Source organism: Oncorhynchus clarkii, chromosome 22, assembly GCF_045791955.1.
Source record: "Oncorhynchus clarkii lewisi isolate Uvic-CL-2024 chromosome 22, UVic_Ocla_1.0, whole genome shotgun sequence".
NCBI lineage: Eukaryota > Metazoa > Chordata > Actinopteri > Salmoniformes > Salmonidae > Oncorhynchus > Oncorhynchus clarkii.
The window spans coordinates 4,758,050-4,775,224 of record NC_092168.1 but is presented as its reverse complement, the minus strand read 5'-3'; the positions used below and the strand labels follow the sequence as shown (position 1 = coordinate 4,775,224).

The 17,175-nt window shown below is 40.4% G+C and overlaps 1 pseudogene; it reads left to right on the top strand.

Moving 5' to 3' along the window:
• Positions 1 to 17,175, top strand: part of LOC139380649 (melanophilin-like) — a 126,164-nt pseudogene that overhangs the window by 26,264 nt on the left and 82,725 nt on the right.

Sequence of the window (17,175 nt, the reverse complement as noted above, 5' to 3'; positions counted from 1 at the left end):
CAAGGCCAATTTTAGCCAGACTATTTCAATCTCTGAATGAAAAACAAGATTCTCTCTCTCTCCTCTCCCTCTCCTGGTCTGTCTCTTTCCCAAAACACAAACAACTCACTGTCTCCTCTTCCGTTCCAAATTCTGCCACACACTTTGCCAACGTCTTGATCCAGCTATTTATTCTCCGTGTTCTCTGTTAAAGTTAAAGCTGTTTTTGTCATGATGCTTGTTGTTGATTAAGTCCATTAACTAGTGGAATCTGGACACATTGTTACTCATGTGGATTCAATCAGTTTTAGGCCTAGTCTCTTAGCACTGAATAAGACATAGAAAAATGGGGTTTGAGAGATTGGTGTACTGGTGTACCTCTGCTCTCTATGTGAAAATAGTCTATTGTGAAGAATATTAACCACATAACAATGGAGCTTATTCATCACTGGCTTACTGTCCTTAACCCTCTAAGGTCGATGTCCGTGCCCCGCGGAAATCTAATTAGCATAATAAGAACATTCCCATAAAAGTCCATCAGCTCGAGAAATGTTTTTTTTTGTTGCATTGGATGCATCTGCAGTGAAAGGTGAAAGAGCTAGAGCAATGTATGTCAGACCATCCTGATAAAATCAGTCTTCTCACAAAATAGTCTGTAGCGTCCGAACGGTTTGGCCTACAAAACGAATATGACCCCTCTGTGTAAAGGTGACTCTCACGAACACCTACATGTCTGTTGTTTTGTTCTAGGAAGCCCACAGGCATCACAAGACTCGTCTGAAAGTCCCCCAGTACCAGTCAAAACAATTATGGAAGTAAACAGAATATGGAGGCTGTTTAGTGACACATATATGGGGTTAAAAACTAACAAATGTTTCCTGATCTTTCTTATAGCTTTCAGATATAAGAAGAAATGTTTTCAGCAAAAAAAGAAACGTCCTCTCACTGTCAACTGCATTTATTTTCAGCAAACTTAACATGTGTAAATATTTGTATGATCATAACAAGATTCAACAACTGAGACATAAACTGAACAAGTTCCACAGACATGTGACTAACATAAATGGAATAATGTGTCCCTGAACAAAGGGGGGTCAAAATCAAAAGTAACAGTCAGATTCTGGTTTGGCCACCAGCTGCATTAGGTACTGCAGTGCCTCTCCTCCTCATGGACTGCACCAGATTTGCCAGTTCTTGCTGTGAGATGTTACCGCACTCTTCCACTATGGAACCTGCAAGTTCCCGGACATTTCTGGGGGGGAATGGCCCTAGCCCTCACCCTCCGATCCAACAGGTCCCAGACGTGCTCAATGGGATTGAGATCCGGGCTCTTCGCTGGCCATGGCAGAACACTGACATTCCTGTCTTGCAGGAAATCACGCACCGAACGAGCAGTATGGCTGGTGTCATTGTCATGCTGGAGGGTCATGTCAGGATGAGCTTGCAGGAAGGGTACCACATGAGGGAGGAGGATGTCTTCCCTGCAACGAACAGCGTTGAGATTGCAGGCAATGACAACAAGCTCAGCCGATGATGCTGTGACACACCGCCCCAGACCATGACGGACTCTCAACCTCCAAATCGATCCCGCTCCAGAGTACAGGCCCCGGTGTAACGCTAATTTACTTGACGATAAACGTGAATCCGGCCATTACCCTTGGTGAGACAAAACCGCGACTCGTCAGTGAAGACTTTTTGCCAGTCCTGTCTGGTCCAGCAACAGTGGGTTTGTGCCCGTTGTTGCCGGTGATGTCTGGTGAGGACCTACCTTACAACAGGCCTACAAGCCCTCAGTCTAGCCTCTCTCAGCCCATTGCGGACAGTCTGAGCACTGATGGAGGGATTGTGCGTTTCTGGTGTAACTCGGGCAGTTGTTGTTTCCATCATATACCTGTCCCGCAGATGTGATGTTCGGATGTACCGATCCTGTGCAGGTGTTGTTACACGTGGTTTGCACTGCGAGGACAATCAGCTGTCCGTCCTGTCTTCCTGTAGCGCTGTCTTAGGCGTTTCACAGTAGCAATTTATTGCAATTTTATGGCCACGTCTGCAGTCCTCATGCCTCCTTGCAGCATGCCTAAGGCACGTTCATGAATGGATTTTTCTCAGGTTTTCGCCTGCCAAATCAGTTCTGTTATACTCACAGACACTATTGTAACAGTTTTGGAAACTTTAAAGTGTTTTCTTTCCAAATCTACCAGTTATATGCATATCATATCCTCTGGGCCAGAGTAGCTGGCAGTTTATTTTGGGCATGCTTTTCATCCAAAATTCCGAATGCTACCCTAGAGAAGTTAAGGCACATTCACGCAGATGAGCGGGGACCCTCGGCATCTTTCTTTTGGTGTTTTTCAGAGTCAGTAGACAGGCCTCTTTATTGTCCTATGTTTTCATAACTGTGACCTGAATTGACTACCGTCTGTAAGCTGTTACTGTCTTAACAACCGTTCCACAGGTGCATGTTCATTAATTGTTTACAGTTCATTGAACAAGTATGGGAAACCGTGTTAAAACCCTTCACAATGAAGATCTGTGAAGTTGTTTGGATTGTTATGAATTATCTTTCTTTTTTTGCTGAGTTTAGGATAGACACTTCAGAACAAACCTTCTTTCAATTTTTTTGGGCCGGACAATCTGTTTTCAATGTAGTGAATCTGTTATTCAATGCGTTTGTATGTGCTCATAGCATTAAGGCCAAATAATACATGTTTTCTTAAAATATTTTTTATATATTTATATGCTTCCATTTATACACGTCGTTGACAAACGTCAAGGTTATGTCAGTACGGAAAACAAAATGATTGATAGGCTACAGTCAGATAAACCTATTTTTTGCATCATTTTTGATCTGAACACTGTAAAAGGTTATTTTAATTAAAGTGGAACTGCATTTTAACTACTTTGCAGATAAAACAAACAGACAATCATAATATCAGTAAAACATAAAATTACAAAACCAAGGTTTTAAAAATAGGTCCTATTTGACTCAAAATAGCATAATGTAGAGTAAGGCATTGTTGGCAGATTAGATGGATTCAGTTAAATTATCGCAGCTCAGGATAAGACCCAGATGCAGACAAAGGAGCTGGATAATTTGAATCTCAGAATGTTTATTATAACACGGGGCAGGCAAAGGGCAGGTTGAGGGCAGGCTGAGGTTCGTAATCCAGGAGAATCGGGCAGGTACTTCACGGCAGGCACTCAGGACAGGCAGAAGGGTCAGAACCGGGAAGACTATAAACAAAAACTTAAGTAACAGGAAAAAACAAAGACAAGATGAACTGACAACAGACAAATAGAAAGTGCAGGTATACACTACCATTCAAAAGTTTGGGGTCACTTAGAAATGTCCTTTTAAAGAAAAACACATTGTTGGTTCTTTAAAACAACATGACATTGATCTGAAATACAGTGTAGACATTGTTAATGTTGTAAATGACTATTGTAAGAATAGACTGACGATTTTCAGAAGAAAGGTCTTTGTTTCTGGCTATTTTGAGCCTGTAATCAAACCCACAAATGCTGATGCTCCAGATACTCAACTTGTCTAAAGAAGGCCAGTTTTATTGCTTCTTTAATCAGAACAACAGTTTTCAGCTGTGCTAACAAAATTGCAAAATGGTTTTCTAATGATCAATTAGAATGATGCATTTCATATTATACATTTCTTGGTAGTCCAACAAATATTGCTATCAGGTTGTAAATCACACTTGGCCTGGTACATTGTTTGCTCCCGCCACCCATTTGGGATGCACTGTTTCAGTTTCAATTTCTCAATATTTTGGACAAAAACACATGAATGTAACAGGGAATGTTAAAACAATCAAACTGCAAGAGCAATGATCACTAGTCAGTCATAACGGTGTTAACAGGCTAGTTTATCTGTTCAGGTGGGCCTTCATGCTTTTGCAAACAAAGCAATGGAGGGGTGCTCAACAAAAATCACAAGAATGGCTTACGAAGAAAAGGCTAGCTTATCTACGGTTGAAGTCGGAAGTTTACATACACTTACGTTGGAGTCATTAAAACTTGTTTTTCAACCACTCCACAAATTTCTTGTTAACAAACTACAGTTTTGGCAAGTCGGTTCGGACATCTATTTTGTGCATGACACAAGTCATTTTACCAACAATTGTTTACAGATTATTTCACTGTATCACATTTCCAGTGGGTCAGAAGTTTACATACACTAAGTTGACTGTGCCTTTAAACAGCTTGGAAAATTCCATGAAATTATGTCATGACTTTAGAAGCTTCTGATAGGCTGATTGACATCATTTGAGTCAATTGGAGGTCTACCTGTGGATGTATTTCAAGGCTTACCTTCAAACTCAGTGCCTCTTTGCTTGACATCATGGGAAAATCAAAATAAATCAGCCAATACATCAGAATTCTTTTTTTAGACCTCCACAAGTCTGGTTCATCCTTGGGAGCAATTTCCAAACGCCTGAAGGTACCACATTCATCTGTACAAACGATAGTACGCAAGTATAAACACCATGGGACCACGCAGCCGTCATTCCGCTCTGCAAGGAGACGCGTTCTGTCTCCTAGAGATGAGTGTACTTTGGTGCGAAAAGTGTAAATCAATCCCAGAACAACAGCAAAGGACCATGTGAAGATGCTGGAGGAAAGTATCTATATCCACAGTAAAATGAGTCCTACGTCGACATAACCTGAAAGGCGCTCAGCAAGGAAGAAACCACTGCTCCAAAACCGCAATAAAAAAGCCAGACTACGGTTTGCAACTGCACATGAGGACAAAGATTGTACTTTTTGGAGAAATATCCTCTGGTTTGATGAAACAAAAATAGAACTGTTTGGCCATAATCACCATTTGTAGGAAAAAGGGGGAGGCTTTCAAGCCGAAGAACACCATCCCAACCGTGAAGCACAGGGGTGGCAGCATCATGTTGTGGGGGTGCTTTGCTGCAGGAGGGACCGGTGCTCATCACAAAATAGATGGCATCATGAGGCAGTAAAATTATGTGGATATATTGAAACAACATCTCACGACATCAGTCAGGAAGTTAAAGCTTGGTCGCAAATGCGTCTTCAAAATGGACAATGACCCCAAGCATACTTCCAAAGTTGTGGCAAAATGGCTTAAGGACAACAAAGTCAAGGTATTGGAGTGGCCATCACAAAGCCCTGACCTCAATCCCATATAACATGTTTGGGCAGAACTGAAAAAGCATGTGCGAGCAAGGAGGCCTACGAACCTGACTCAGTTACACCAGCTCTGTCAGGAGGAATGGGACACAATTCACCTAACTTATTGTGGGAAGCTTGTGGAAGGCTACCCAAAATGTTTGACCCAGGTTAAACAATTTAAAGGCAACGCTACCAAATACTAATTGAGTGTTTGTAAATTTCTGACCCACTGGGAATGTGATGAAAGAAATACAAGCTGAAATAAATCATTCTCTCTACTAATTTTCTGACATTTCACATTCTTAAAATAAAGTGGTGATCCTAGCTGACCTAAGACAGGGAATTTTTTACTAGGATTAAATGTCAGGAATTGTGAAAAACTGTGATTAAATGTATTTGGATAAGGTGTATGTAAACTTCCAACTCCAACTGTATTTATGTAGCTATTTAGCAAGCTAAAAACAAGGAGCCTAGTGTTACCTATCTGCTTGGAGGATGTTGTCATTGGAAGAGTGGATGATTTGCCAACTTCTCCCCCCATATTATTTTTCTGTGGCTACAGCTAGAGATCCAGGTGTCGTTTGGTTAACTAGCAAGAAAGGTGAATCACTTTGTTAGCATGCTATGCTGACTGTTTATATAACTCTTAGTTGTCAATCAAGTGTATTTTGGCATCGATCAAATGGGTTCCCATTCAGTCTCAAAATGTGGTTTTGGACAAGCATGCATTGGCAGACAAGCTGCAGACGGGTGAGCAGGTTATTATTCCCCATCGTTTATAACTGTAAACACACAGTCCAGTTCAAAGTGAATGATAGGCCCGTGTAGGTAGCTGAATGTGTCGCTAGAAAATGTTACCAATTAAAGTCGCTGGAGAGGTCTGAAAACCCACTAAATATTGTTGGTAACACTGCCCATGTGGCAAAGGGCTTATTTGCATATAGGCCTGCTGTAGCTCTGATTGGCAATGGCACACCTGTCTGTGTCGACTCCGGTCATAGACAAGACAGATGTATAATTTACTGCAGTGTCTATTAACTGTCCAAACGCACGGCTGCGTTTCCACTCTTTATTTCTATAGAAGTTTCACAAATGGCTTACTCTACGTCATTCCCAAACATTCTACGAATTTAATAACATTTTTAAATTACCATATCTATTTGCTTGCTTGTCAGATGTTTTTTAAAGGCTTCATATTCTTCCTGGGGGTGTATATTGAGCTGATTTTAAAAAGATTTCATGTTGCTAAAACGCTGTCAGTTCCACTTTAAAACTCAGGCCATAACCCTCATTAGAGGTTTGCATTTGCATTTGAGAGGGGTTACATTTTCTTAGGCCCATCTGTCAGCTGTATTTATTTTTATTTTACCCTTATTTTACCAGGTCAGTTGACTTAGAACACGTTCTCTCATTTACAGCAACTACCTGGGGCATAGTTACAGGAGAGAGGAGGGGGGATGAATGAGCCAATTGTAAACTGGGATGATCTGTATACCAAAACAAGTGGCGGGATGGCCATTTGGTTGTTTTTTGAATCCCAGAATGAAGCTTTAATTTAATAATATTATAATAACTGATTGCATTTATGTAGAGGAGAGGTGAGGTGTGATACTATGTGACAATTAGGAACAAAGGGGTAATTCGGTGGCCATGATGGAAATGGGGCTAAATTGGGAATTTTGCCAGGACACCGGTGTTAACACCTTACGATAAACACTCTTACTCTTGTATATATGCATTCACATTGATCCCCGCATTATGTAACTGTAATGTTGAAACCGGTCCATTTAGCAGAACTGTTTGGCCAAAGATTTATCAAATCAAGCTGAGGTTTTTGGGATCGAAAGGGAAAATGTCTCTTAATGCCTAGTAGTCTGCTCTGAACCGTGGGTTGCTTTTCCGTCTCTGGAAACTATTATGTTATGGTTTTATAATTCTCTCTTCTCTCTCTCACTCCCCTTAACTTAATGTGGGCTATGAAGGATGTGTGGGGGGAGGGGGGACTGGTGTTGATGGGCATCCAGGAGATATCCTTGTATGGGAACAGTCTGCTGAATTGGATCTTCCAAGAATGTGGATGTCTGGCTCCCATACCAGGACTCCCAAGGAGTGCCAGCTAAGCAGAACTTTCTGGTTTAAGGTCATAATCAATTTAGTTTAATGTAATCCTAGGGACATGCTAATCCTGTGTATTTTATAAAACCTCTCTAATATCTGTCTACTTGTAAAGTTATTTAATTTTTAGAACCCTTACACAGACTCAAACTTGGTTCAATCTGTCTACACTAAAGATCACATTGAAAGAGAAAACATAAATATCTACTGTATCTATAGCAGGCTACAATTGAAGTACAAAAAGATCATGTGCAAAACATTGTTTTTTTATTAGTTTGCACGAAATAAAATTCCAAGTGAAATTGCTTTTATTGACATAGCATATTAATGCTATCATGTATAATTTTTTACATTTAAAAACATGTTAACACTTGCACATGTCACATCTAGCCTTCATTGTAAGGTAGTTATTTTTCCAGGTGCGTATCTTCCGGATCTCTAACCAGAGGGGTCTTGAATGGAACCTTGAGAGACGATGCTGCCACACGCCTCCATGCAACTAGCTAGGACTTTGCCCATGGTGCGGATATCCTCGCTTTTCAAATCAGGAAGGCACAGGATATATACCAAGTCCCTGGGATTTGGGCTTTCAGAGGAGGACAGATTTAACAGATATAAAATGTATATCCCATTGCTAATGCCTCACAGCTGTACTGCTGTATCTCTGAAACACCATCTTGCATAGCTACTAAGCAGTAGCCTTCCTATTCTGACTCCTGAGAACCGTGCACAGTTCGAAAAGCATGACCCCATATCATGGCATAAGTCTGTTAACCAGGGGTGTATTCAGTGAAAGGTTCAGAACCTTGCAGACCTGGGATAGCTATAGTTTTAAGTAAAAAAATATAATTGGGAAAACAAATATTTACTTTGGAGGTGACAACTACTATTTGACTACCGATCTCAGAAAGTAACTACTTTTTAAAAATCTATTTGAATACATATCTGAGATCCGAACAGATCTCAGGAAGTGACAACATTTCAGAAACTGTTGGATTGGCTGTGCAAATAAACACAGCGACAGGAACAATCACCCACGAAACACTCAAAGAATATGGCTGCCTAAATAGGGTTCCCAATCAGAGACAACGATAAACACCTGCCTCTGATTGAGAACCACTCCAGACAGCCATAGACTTTGCTAGAAACCCCTACTATAATACAAACCCAATACCTAACAAAAACCCCAAGACAAAACATACCACACACACAAAACCCATGTCACACCCTGGCCTGACCAAATTACTAAAGAAACACAAAATACTAAGACCAGGACGTGACAGATGTTCAAGTCTGGGCTCTGGCTGGACTTGCTAAGGATTTTTTTTTTATTATTTAACCCATTTTAGGATAAGGCAGTAACTTAACAAAATGTGGAAAGAGTGAAGGGATCTGAAAACTTTCCGAAGGCACTGTATGGAGGCTTAAAAATCCTGACCTAGTGAGATATACAGTACCAGTCAAAAGTTTGGACACACATACGCATTCAATGGTTTTTCTTTATTTTTACTATTTTCTACATTGTAGAATAATAGTGAAGACATAAAACGATGAAATAACACATATGGAATCATGTAGTAACCAAAAAAGTTTTAAACAAATCAAAATATATTTTGTATTTGAGATTCTTCAAAGTAGCCACCCTTTGCCTTTGACAGCTTTGCACACTCTTGGCAATCTCTCAACCAGCTTCACCTGGAACACTTTTCCAACAGTCTTGAATGAGTTCCCACATATACTGAGCACTTGTTGGCTACTTACCCTTCGCTCTGCGGTCCAACTCATCCCAAACCATGTCAATTGGGTTGAAGTCAGGTGATTGTAGAGGACAGGTCATCTGATGCAGAACGCCATCACTCTCCTTCTTGGTCAAATAGCCCTTACACAGCCTGGAGGTGTTCTGGGTCTTTGTCCTGTTGAAAAACAAATGATAGTCCCACTAAACGCAAACCAGATGGGATGGCGTATCACTGCAGAATCCTGTGGTAGCCATGCTGGTTAAGTGTGCCTTGAATTCTAAATAAATCAGACAGTGTCACCAGCAAAGAACCCCCACACAATCACACCCCCTCCTCCGTGCTTCACGGTGGGAACCACACATGCAGAGATAATCTGTTCACTTACTGCGTCTCACAAAGACATGGCGGTTGGAACCAAAAATCTAATTTGGACTCATCAGACCAAAGGACAGATTTCCACCGGTCTAATGTCCATTGCTCGTGTTTCTTGGCCCAAGCATGTCTCTTCTTATTATTGGTGTCCCTAAGCAGTGGTTTCTTTGCAGCAATTTGAATGTGAAGACCTGATTTATATGAATTCACCCTACTTGTTTCTAAACCTTGTAAATTATTACATTTGTTTTAGCATCTACTGTATACAGTTTAAGCATTTGCATTTTATGTACGATTACACATTTTCTATGCTTACACATTACTGCTCTTCCATTTAATTCATTCACTAAAACTTTTTATCAATGTCTTTGATGTACATATTCATATTCATATTCATATAAACATATGATTTGCTGGTCTACAATTTTATCCCTGATGTCCTTACACAGCTCTCTGGTCTTGGCCATTGTGGAGAGGTTGGAGTCTGTTTGATTGAGTGTGTGGACAGGTGTCTTTTATACAGGTAACGAGTTCAAACAGGTGCAGTTAATACAGGTAATGAGTGGAGAACAGGAGGGATTCTTAAAGAAAATCTAACAAGTCTGTGAGAGCCGGAATTCTTACTGGTTGGTAGGTGATCAAATACTTATGTTATGCAATAAAATGCAAATGAATTACTTAAAAATCATACAATGTGATTTTCTGGATTTTTTTTTTAGATTCCGTCTCACAGTTGAAGTGTACCTATGATAAAAAATTACAGACCTCTACATGCTTTGTAAGTAGGTAAGCCTGCAAAATCAGCAGTGTATCAAATACTTGTTCTCCGCACTGTATTATTGGGTCCTTGAGATCAAGGACAATTTGAGTTTATTTAATGTACAGTTGAAGTCGGAAGTTTACATACACTGAGGTTGGGGTCATTTAAACTAGTTTTTCAACCACTCCACAAATGTCTTGTTAACAAACTATATTTTTGGAAAGTCGATTAGGACATCTACTTTGAACATGACACAAGTCATTTTTCCAACAATTGTTTACAGACAGATTATTTCACTTATAATTCACTGTATCACAATTTCAGTGGGTCAGATGTTTACATCCACTATGTTGACTGTGCCTTTAAACAGCTTGGAAAATTCCAGAAAATGATGTCAGAAGCTTCTGATAGGCTAATTGACAACATTTGAGTCAGTTGGAGGTGTACCTGTGGATGTATTTCAAGGCCTACCTTCAAACTCAGTGCCTCTTTGCTTGTCATGGGAAAATCAAAAAGAAATCAGCCAAAAAAATGTTTAAATCTTCACAAGTCTGGTTCATCCTTGGGAGCAATTTCCAAATGCCTGAAGGAACCACGTTCATCTGTAAAAACAATAGTATGCAAGTATAAACACCATGGGACCACGCAGCCATCATTCCGCCCAGAAAGGAGACGCGTTCTGTCTCCTAGAGATTAATGTACTTTGGTGCAAAAAGTGCAAATCAATCCCAGAACAACAGCAAAGGACCTTGTGAAGATGCTGGAGGATACAGGTACAAAAGTGTCTATATCCACAGTAAAACGAGTCCTATATCGACATAACCTCAGTAAGAAAGAAGCCACTGCTCCAAAGCCGCCATAAAAAAAACAGACTATGGTTTGCAACTGCACATGGGGACAAAGATTGTACTTTTTGGAGAAATGTCCTCTGGTCTTATGAAACAAAAATATAACTGTTTGGCCATAATGACCATCGTTATGTTTGGAGGAAAAAGTGGGAGGCTTGCAAGCCGAAGATCACCATCCCAACCGTGAAGCACGGGGGTGGCAGCATCATGTTGTGGGGGTGCTTTACTGCAGGAGGGACTGGTGCACTTCACAAAAATCGATAGCATCATGAGGAGGTAAAATTATGTGGATGTACTGAAGCAACATCTCAAGACATCAGTCAGGAAGTTGAAGCTTGGTGGCAAATGGGTCTTCCCAAATGGACAATGACTCCAAACATATTTCCAAAGTTGTGGCAAAATGGCTTAAGGACAACAAAGGCAAGGTATTGGAGTGGCCATCACAAAGCCCTGACCTCAATCCTATAGAAAATGTGTGGGCAGAACTTAAAAAGTGTGTGCGAGCAAGGAGGCCTACAAACCTGACTCAGTTACACCAGCTCTGTCTAGAGGAATGGGCCAAAATTCACCCAACTTATTTTGGGAAGCTTGTGGAAGGCTACACAAAAGGTTTGACCCATGTTAAACTATTTAAAGGCAGTGCTACCAAATACTAATTGAGTGTATGTACATTTCTGACCCACTGGGAATGTGATTGAAGAAATAAAAGCTGAAATAAATAATGATCTCTGCTATTATTTTGACATTTCACATTCTTAAAATAAAGTGGTGATCCTATCTGACCTAAGACAGGGATTTTTTACTAGGATTAAATTTCAGGAATTGTGAACAACTGAGTTTAAATGTATTTGGCTAAGGTGTATGTGAACTTCCGACTTCAACTGTATGTCCAATGTTAGAATTCAGCCATTATGCATACATGGAACTTTTCTGTCAGGTTCTACTAACTCTACATGTCTAGTGCAGATAAGGTACTGTATCAATATGCATGGAAATCTCCATGTTTCCAGCTGCTACCGAGAACTCCCATGCAGCCACCAGCCCAGCAGCCAGTTGTGAACGAATTGGCTTAATGCAGGTTAGAGCTAAACAAGTTAGCTAAAAGTCAGTTTTCAATCAAGAAGCACATTATGACATTTACCATTCCCTTACCATGGATTGTAAATATGTTACGTTTGTCTTTTATTGTTACAAGCAAGCAAGGCTTTTATATTTGGCAAAAAATAAATAAACATATGGTACCGCTTAAAGGAAGCAATAATGCTTCGGTTTTCATCTGCAAAGTGATAGCTTTTTAGCCTTTGGGCTAGTCATGTTGCTGTATATGAGATGGCTCACATGGCCTCATGGACTTGTTTCCCGGGGCCATGTTTGCAGCTTATGTAAAATATATGTAACCACAGATATGAGCCGTGCCTCTCGGGCTTCATAGAAAGCCTTTATAGATACCAGTGCACCTTCATTACTTTGGATAGCCCAAGGATACGCATGCCTTGGTCCATCCCTGAACATATTACAGGATAGGAAAGGGACTGATTGCCGGCTTACAGAGAAATTGGGCCATTGTCTCCTGTGACTGTTATAGAATAATCAATCTACTGTCTGTCCTATCTACTGTCAGTTTGTCCCTCCATTGGCCTTTTCTATGTCTATTCTTCTGTCTTTACTTCTGTCTGTCCATCCATCCATCCATCCATCCATCCATCCACTACAGCAGGTTTCCCCAACTGTGAATTTGGCCCGCAGGTGATTTTATTTGGCCACCTAAGTTTTCTGGGCAAAAAAAATATATAGCTTTTTTGGGGGGGTGAAACCTATGATCTCTTATTGATGTCACTTGTTAGATCCACTTCAATCAGTGTAGATGAAGGGGAGGAGACAGGTTAAACAAGGATTTTTAAGCCTGGAAACAATTGAGACATGGATTTTGAATGTGTGCCATTCAGAGGGTGAATGCGCAAGACAAAGTATTTAAGTGCCTTTGAACGGGTATGGTAGTAGCTGCCAGGTACACCGGTTTGTGTCAAGAACTGCAACGCTACTCGGGTTTTCACGCTCAACAGATTCCTGTGTGTATCAAGAATGGTGCATCACCCAAAGGACATCCAGCTAACTTGACACAACTATGGGAAGCATTGGAATCAAAAAGGGCGAGCATTCCTTTTCCTGTGCCCAGCTGTAGAATGCTTTCGACACCTTGTAGAGTCCATGCCCAGAACAAATTGAAGCTGTTCTGAGGTCAAAAGCGGTGGTGCAGCTCAATATTAGAAAGTTGTTCCTAATGTTTGGTATACTCATTCTATGTGATTGTATACAAATTCAAGCAAGGTTTGAAATTATTATGTTTTAGTCTAATATTATCTGTTTGGGCTTCTTGCGGTCAATTTGCAGACAACAAATTATTTGTAACTATTTTCCGTCCCCTTGACCATCCTCTCAAGAATAAATCAGCCCTCGGCTGATTCTAGTTGATAATCCCTGCACTCTACAGCCTCTCTGCCAAGCTATCCATCATCTTCTGTTTATATTTCTCTGTCAATCAATTTATCCATCCAACCTTGTGTATTTTGCAGGGAGCTAAAGACGCAGCTAGAGAAGGAGGACACCAAGAGAGAGCTGCTGGGCACTGGGACCAGCCTGACAGAGTCCCACTGCATCCGCTGCTTGCAGCCCTTCAAGTTCCTTGTTAACAGCAAGCGCCAGTGTCTGGACTGCCAGCTGTACGCCTGCAAAGCCTGCAGCCGCTACAACAAGAAGGAGCGCGGATGGGTATGCGACCCCTGCCACATGTCCAGGTGAGCTGGAGAAACATACTAATACTAACATCTCGGTATAACAACCTTCACGCTAAAATATGCTGACATGCTAGGGCCTGAAGCCTCTACAACAAAAAGTATGTCAGCTGGGTGTGCGACTCCTGCCATATGACCAGGTGAACTGAACAAACATGCTAAGGTTAGGACATTAGCACAACAACTGTAATGCTAATATATAGTGCCTTCAGAAAGTATCCACATCCCTTGACTTTTTCCACATGTTGTTGTGTTACAGTCTGAATTTAAAATGGATTGTTTGTAGAATTTTCTTGAAATGAATTAAAAATGAAAAGCTGAAAATGAAAAGCACTTATTCCACCCCTTTGAAATGGCAAACCTAAATAAGTTCAGGAGTTCAAATGTGTTTAACAAGTCACATAATAATGTGTATGGACTAACTCTGTGTAATAGTGTTTACCATGATTTTTGAATAACTACCTCATCTCTGTGTCCCACATACACAACTATATGTAAGGTCCCAGTGAATTTCGAAAAAAGATTCAACTACAAAGACCAGGGAGGTTTTCCAATTCCTCGCAAAGAGGGGCACCTATTGGTAAGATGGGTGAAAATAAAAAAGCAGACATGAAATATCCCTTTGAGCATGGTGAAGTTATTAATTACACATTGGATGGTGTATCAATACACCCAGTCACTACAAAGATTCAGACGTCCTTCCTAACTCAGTTGCCGGAGAGGAAGGAAACCACTCAGGGATTTCATCATGAGGCCAATGGTGACTTTAAAACAGTTACGGAGTTGAATATCTGTGAAGGGAGAAAACTGATGATGGATCAACAACATTGTGGTTACTCCCCAAAACTAACCTAAATGACAGCGTGAAAAGAAGGAGGCCTGTACAGAATAAAAATATTCCAAAACATGCATCCTGTTTGCAATAAGGCACTAAAGTAAAAACATCATGCTTGTGGCAAATCCAACACAACACATCAATGAGTACCACACTTCATAATTTCAAGCATGGTGGTGACTGCACCATGTTATACAGTTGAAGTTGGAAGTCTACAAACACCTTAGCCAAATACATTTAAAATCAGTTTTTCACAATTCCTGACATTGAAATGCTTACCCTACTCACTTGGGAGAGTGGGGTAAGTTCAGCCTAAGGGTTTGTTGAGACACCCCTTGTTTCTAGGAAACTATACACAAAATGAATAATGTGAACAAATATTTAGGAAGAGGTCATAATTTCATGCATTCTTGTGAAGGAAAAAATCACACGGGAAAAAGTGGTAAACAAGTTAGGTCCAAAAAACTGATTTCCACCATCAAATGAATTATTTGGGGTACAGGTTTCATGATTATTTTATGTAAACCAAAGAACATACTGTAGTTTTGTAAACTGTTCTATTCATCAGTTGGTGTATCTATAAACTTCAATATGAAGTCCTAAACATAATATGAAAGTGCATCCTTGTAGCTTTTTGGGCTAATATAGTAAAAAAGCTTGCTGTGGGGCAAGTTGAGCCAATGCTTGAGCCAATGGAAAGTTGAGCAAATTGAATTCAAGGCATTATCACTGGGATATGAGGTAACACCATGGCCTGGCCTATGTTAAAAGTGTTAAAACAGTACAAGTGTTTGTTAGGTGTTAAGCCTATGTTAAGTTTTAAACATGTGTTAACAGATGCTTAAAATTACTAAAAGACAAAGTGATTCTGATTGTGTTCAATTGTGTTTGGGAAATAAAGATAGACATGGGTTTTAAAAAGGTTCTGGTAATATTTGATTCAGTATATACATTTGTAGGCGTGCTCAACTTAGCCCATACCCAGGATAAGGTATGTTTTTAAAAACTATTATGTAGATATCTTTGTTTTGAAAGGATACTATATTTTCCTTGACGTAGTGATGCGTTAATGTACAACAACAAAAAAGGCTCAACATATACCTCAAGAACATACTCCTAGAATAGCTGCTTCAGATTTAAACCTTGGAGCCATACAGTAACTTACAGTGTTTGTCTATTAAATCTGTCAATGTCTGTCCCTGCTCTGTTCATCCATCTGTCTGTATAGCCAGCCATTATTGAAGTCCTCTCTCTCTCTCTCCAGGGTCCTTAAGATTGGCACTTTGGAGTGGTACCATGAGAATGTGCGCTCCCGTTTCAAGCGCTTTGGCAGTGCCAAGGTGATGCGCTCGCTCTACAAGAGGTTGAGTGGCGATCTCAGCGCCTCCCAGAGTGACCTGAGAGGTGGGTACTATGGGTTCCATACCCACACCTGAACAAGCCCTTAGGAGACCCCATCACCCCTGTATAAACTCTTAGGAAACCCCGTAGCACACGGCAGCAGTGCTACAGAGCCCACTAGGTACAGTAGGGAGTTTATTGTTGCTCAAGATCTGCTGAAGCTTATTGTTCTAAATATACAATAAATGAAAAGCTTTATACAGTGGCTGGAAGTTAATAACTTCTTGTCATGGTGGATGGAATGTATTTACTGTAGGCTGCATCTATGGTATAGAAAATATCACCCAAAATGATTACAATGTCAGGCCATGTCAGGTCAGTGGTGTGGTGTATGCATCACCATGTTAACTCTGGAATCGGACATGATTTAAATCACTGGTCGTCATTTTTTGTAAACACAACTCATAAAATGATGGTGTTTATAACAGCCTATGCAGGCATTTTAAATGTCACCAATTAAACCAATTCCCTTCTCAACTTACCATTTACACTCTATAAATCCAACATTTGCATGATATCTAACACGGGAGCTTTTGTAATCTGTTAAAGTAACATTTTACCCATCTTTGCATAGTGCTTTTCGGGTGTTGAAGATTTACATGCAAACTTGACTGGAGTGATACACATGACTAATTTGTCCCACTCTGTGAATTCTGAATCATAGGAAATAAGTTTTTCTTTCTTTCTTTCTTTCTCTCTTTTCAGTCAGTAAGCCCTTCTCAGGGAGCTGCCTGCCAAATAGGACAGAGGGACTTAATCTTTTCCATCTTTTCTGTTTTTCTGGCTTCCTACAACTGTGTGTGGAGCTGTGTTAAGAGTACTGGAGCACAAAGGCCTGGATTCAGTCTAAATGTCATGCCATTTTATCCTCCACTGACCAACAATGTTAGAGAAACGTTGCCTCCGTTGGTTCCTATATGACTCAATCAGTTCCGGACGTTGCCTACGTTACCAGACTTATTGACATAGCAATGAAACGCTTTGTGTATGTTTGTCTGACATGTTTAAAGTTTAACGCAGTGACGATTGGGTTTAATCCAAGCAAAACTGACATGTTATTTGCCTGATGTTAACTATACAATGGAGCTTACCTGCTAGCAACACCCAAGGCCTCTTTAAAACGATGAGACCTATGATGTATTGGCCCTGACGAGTTTGTGACATTGCTTATAGGAAAAGG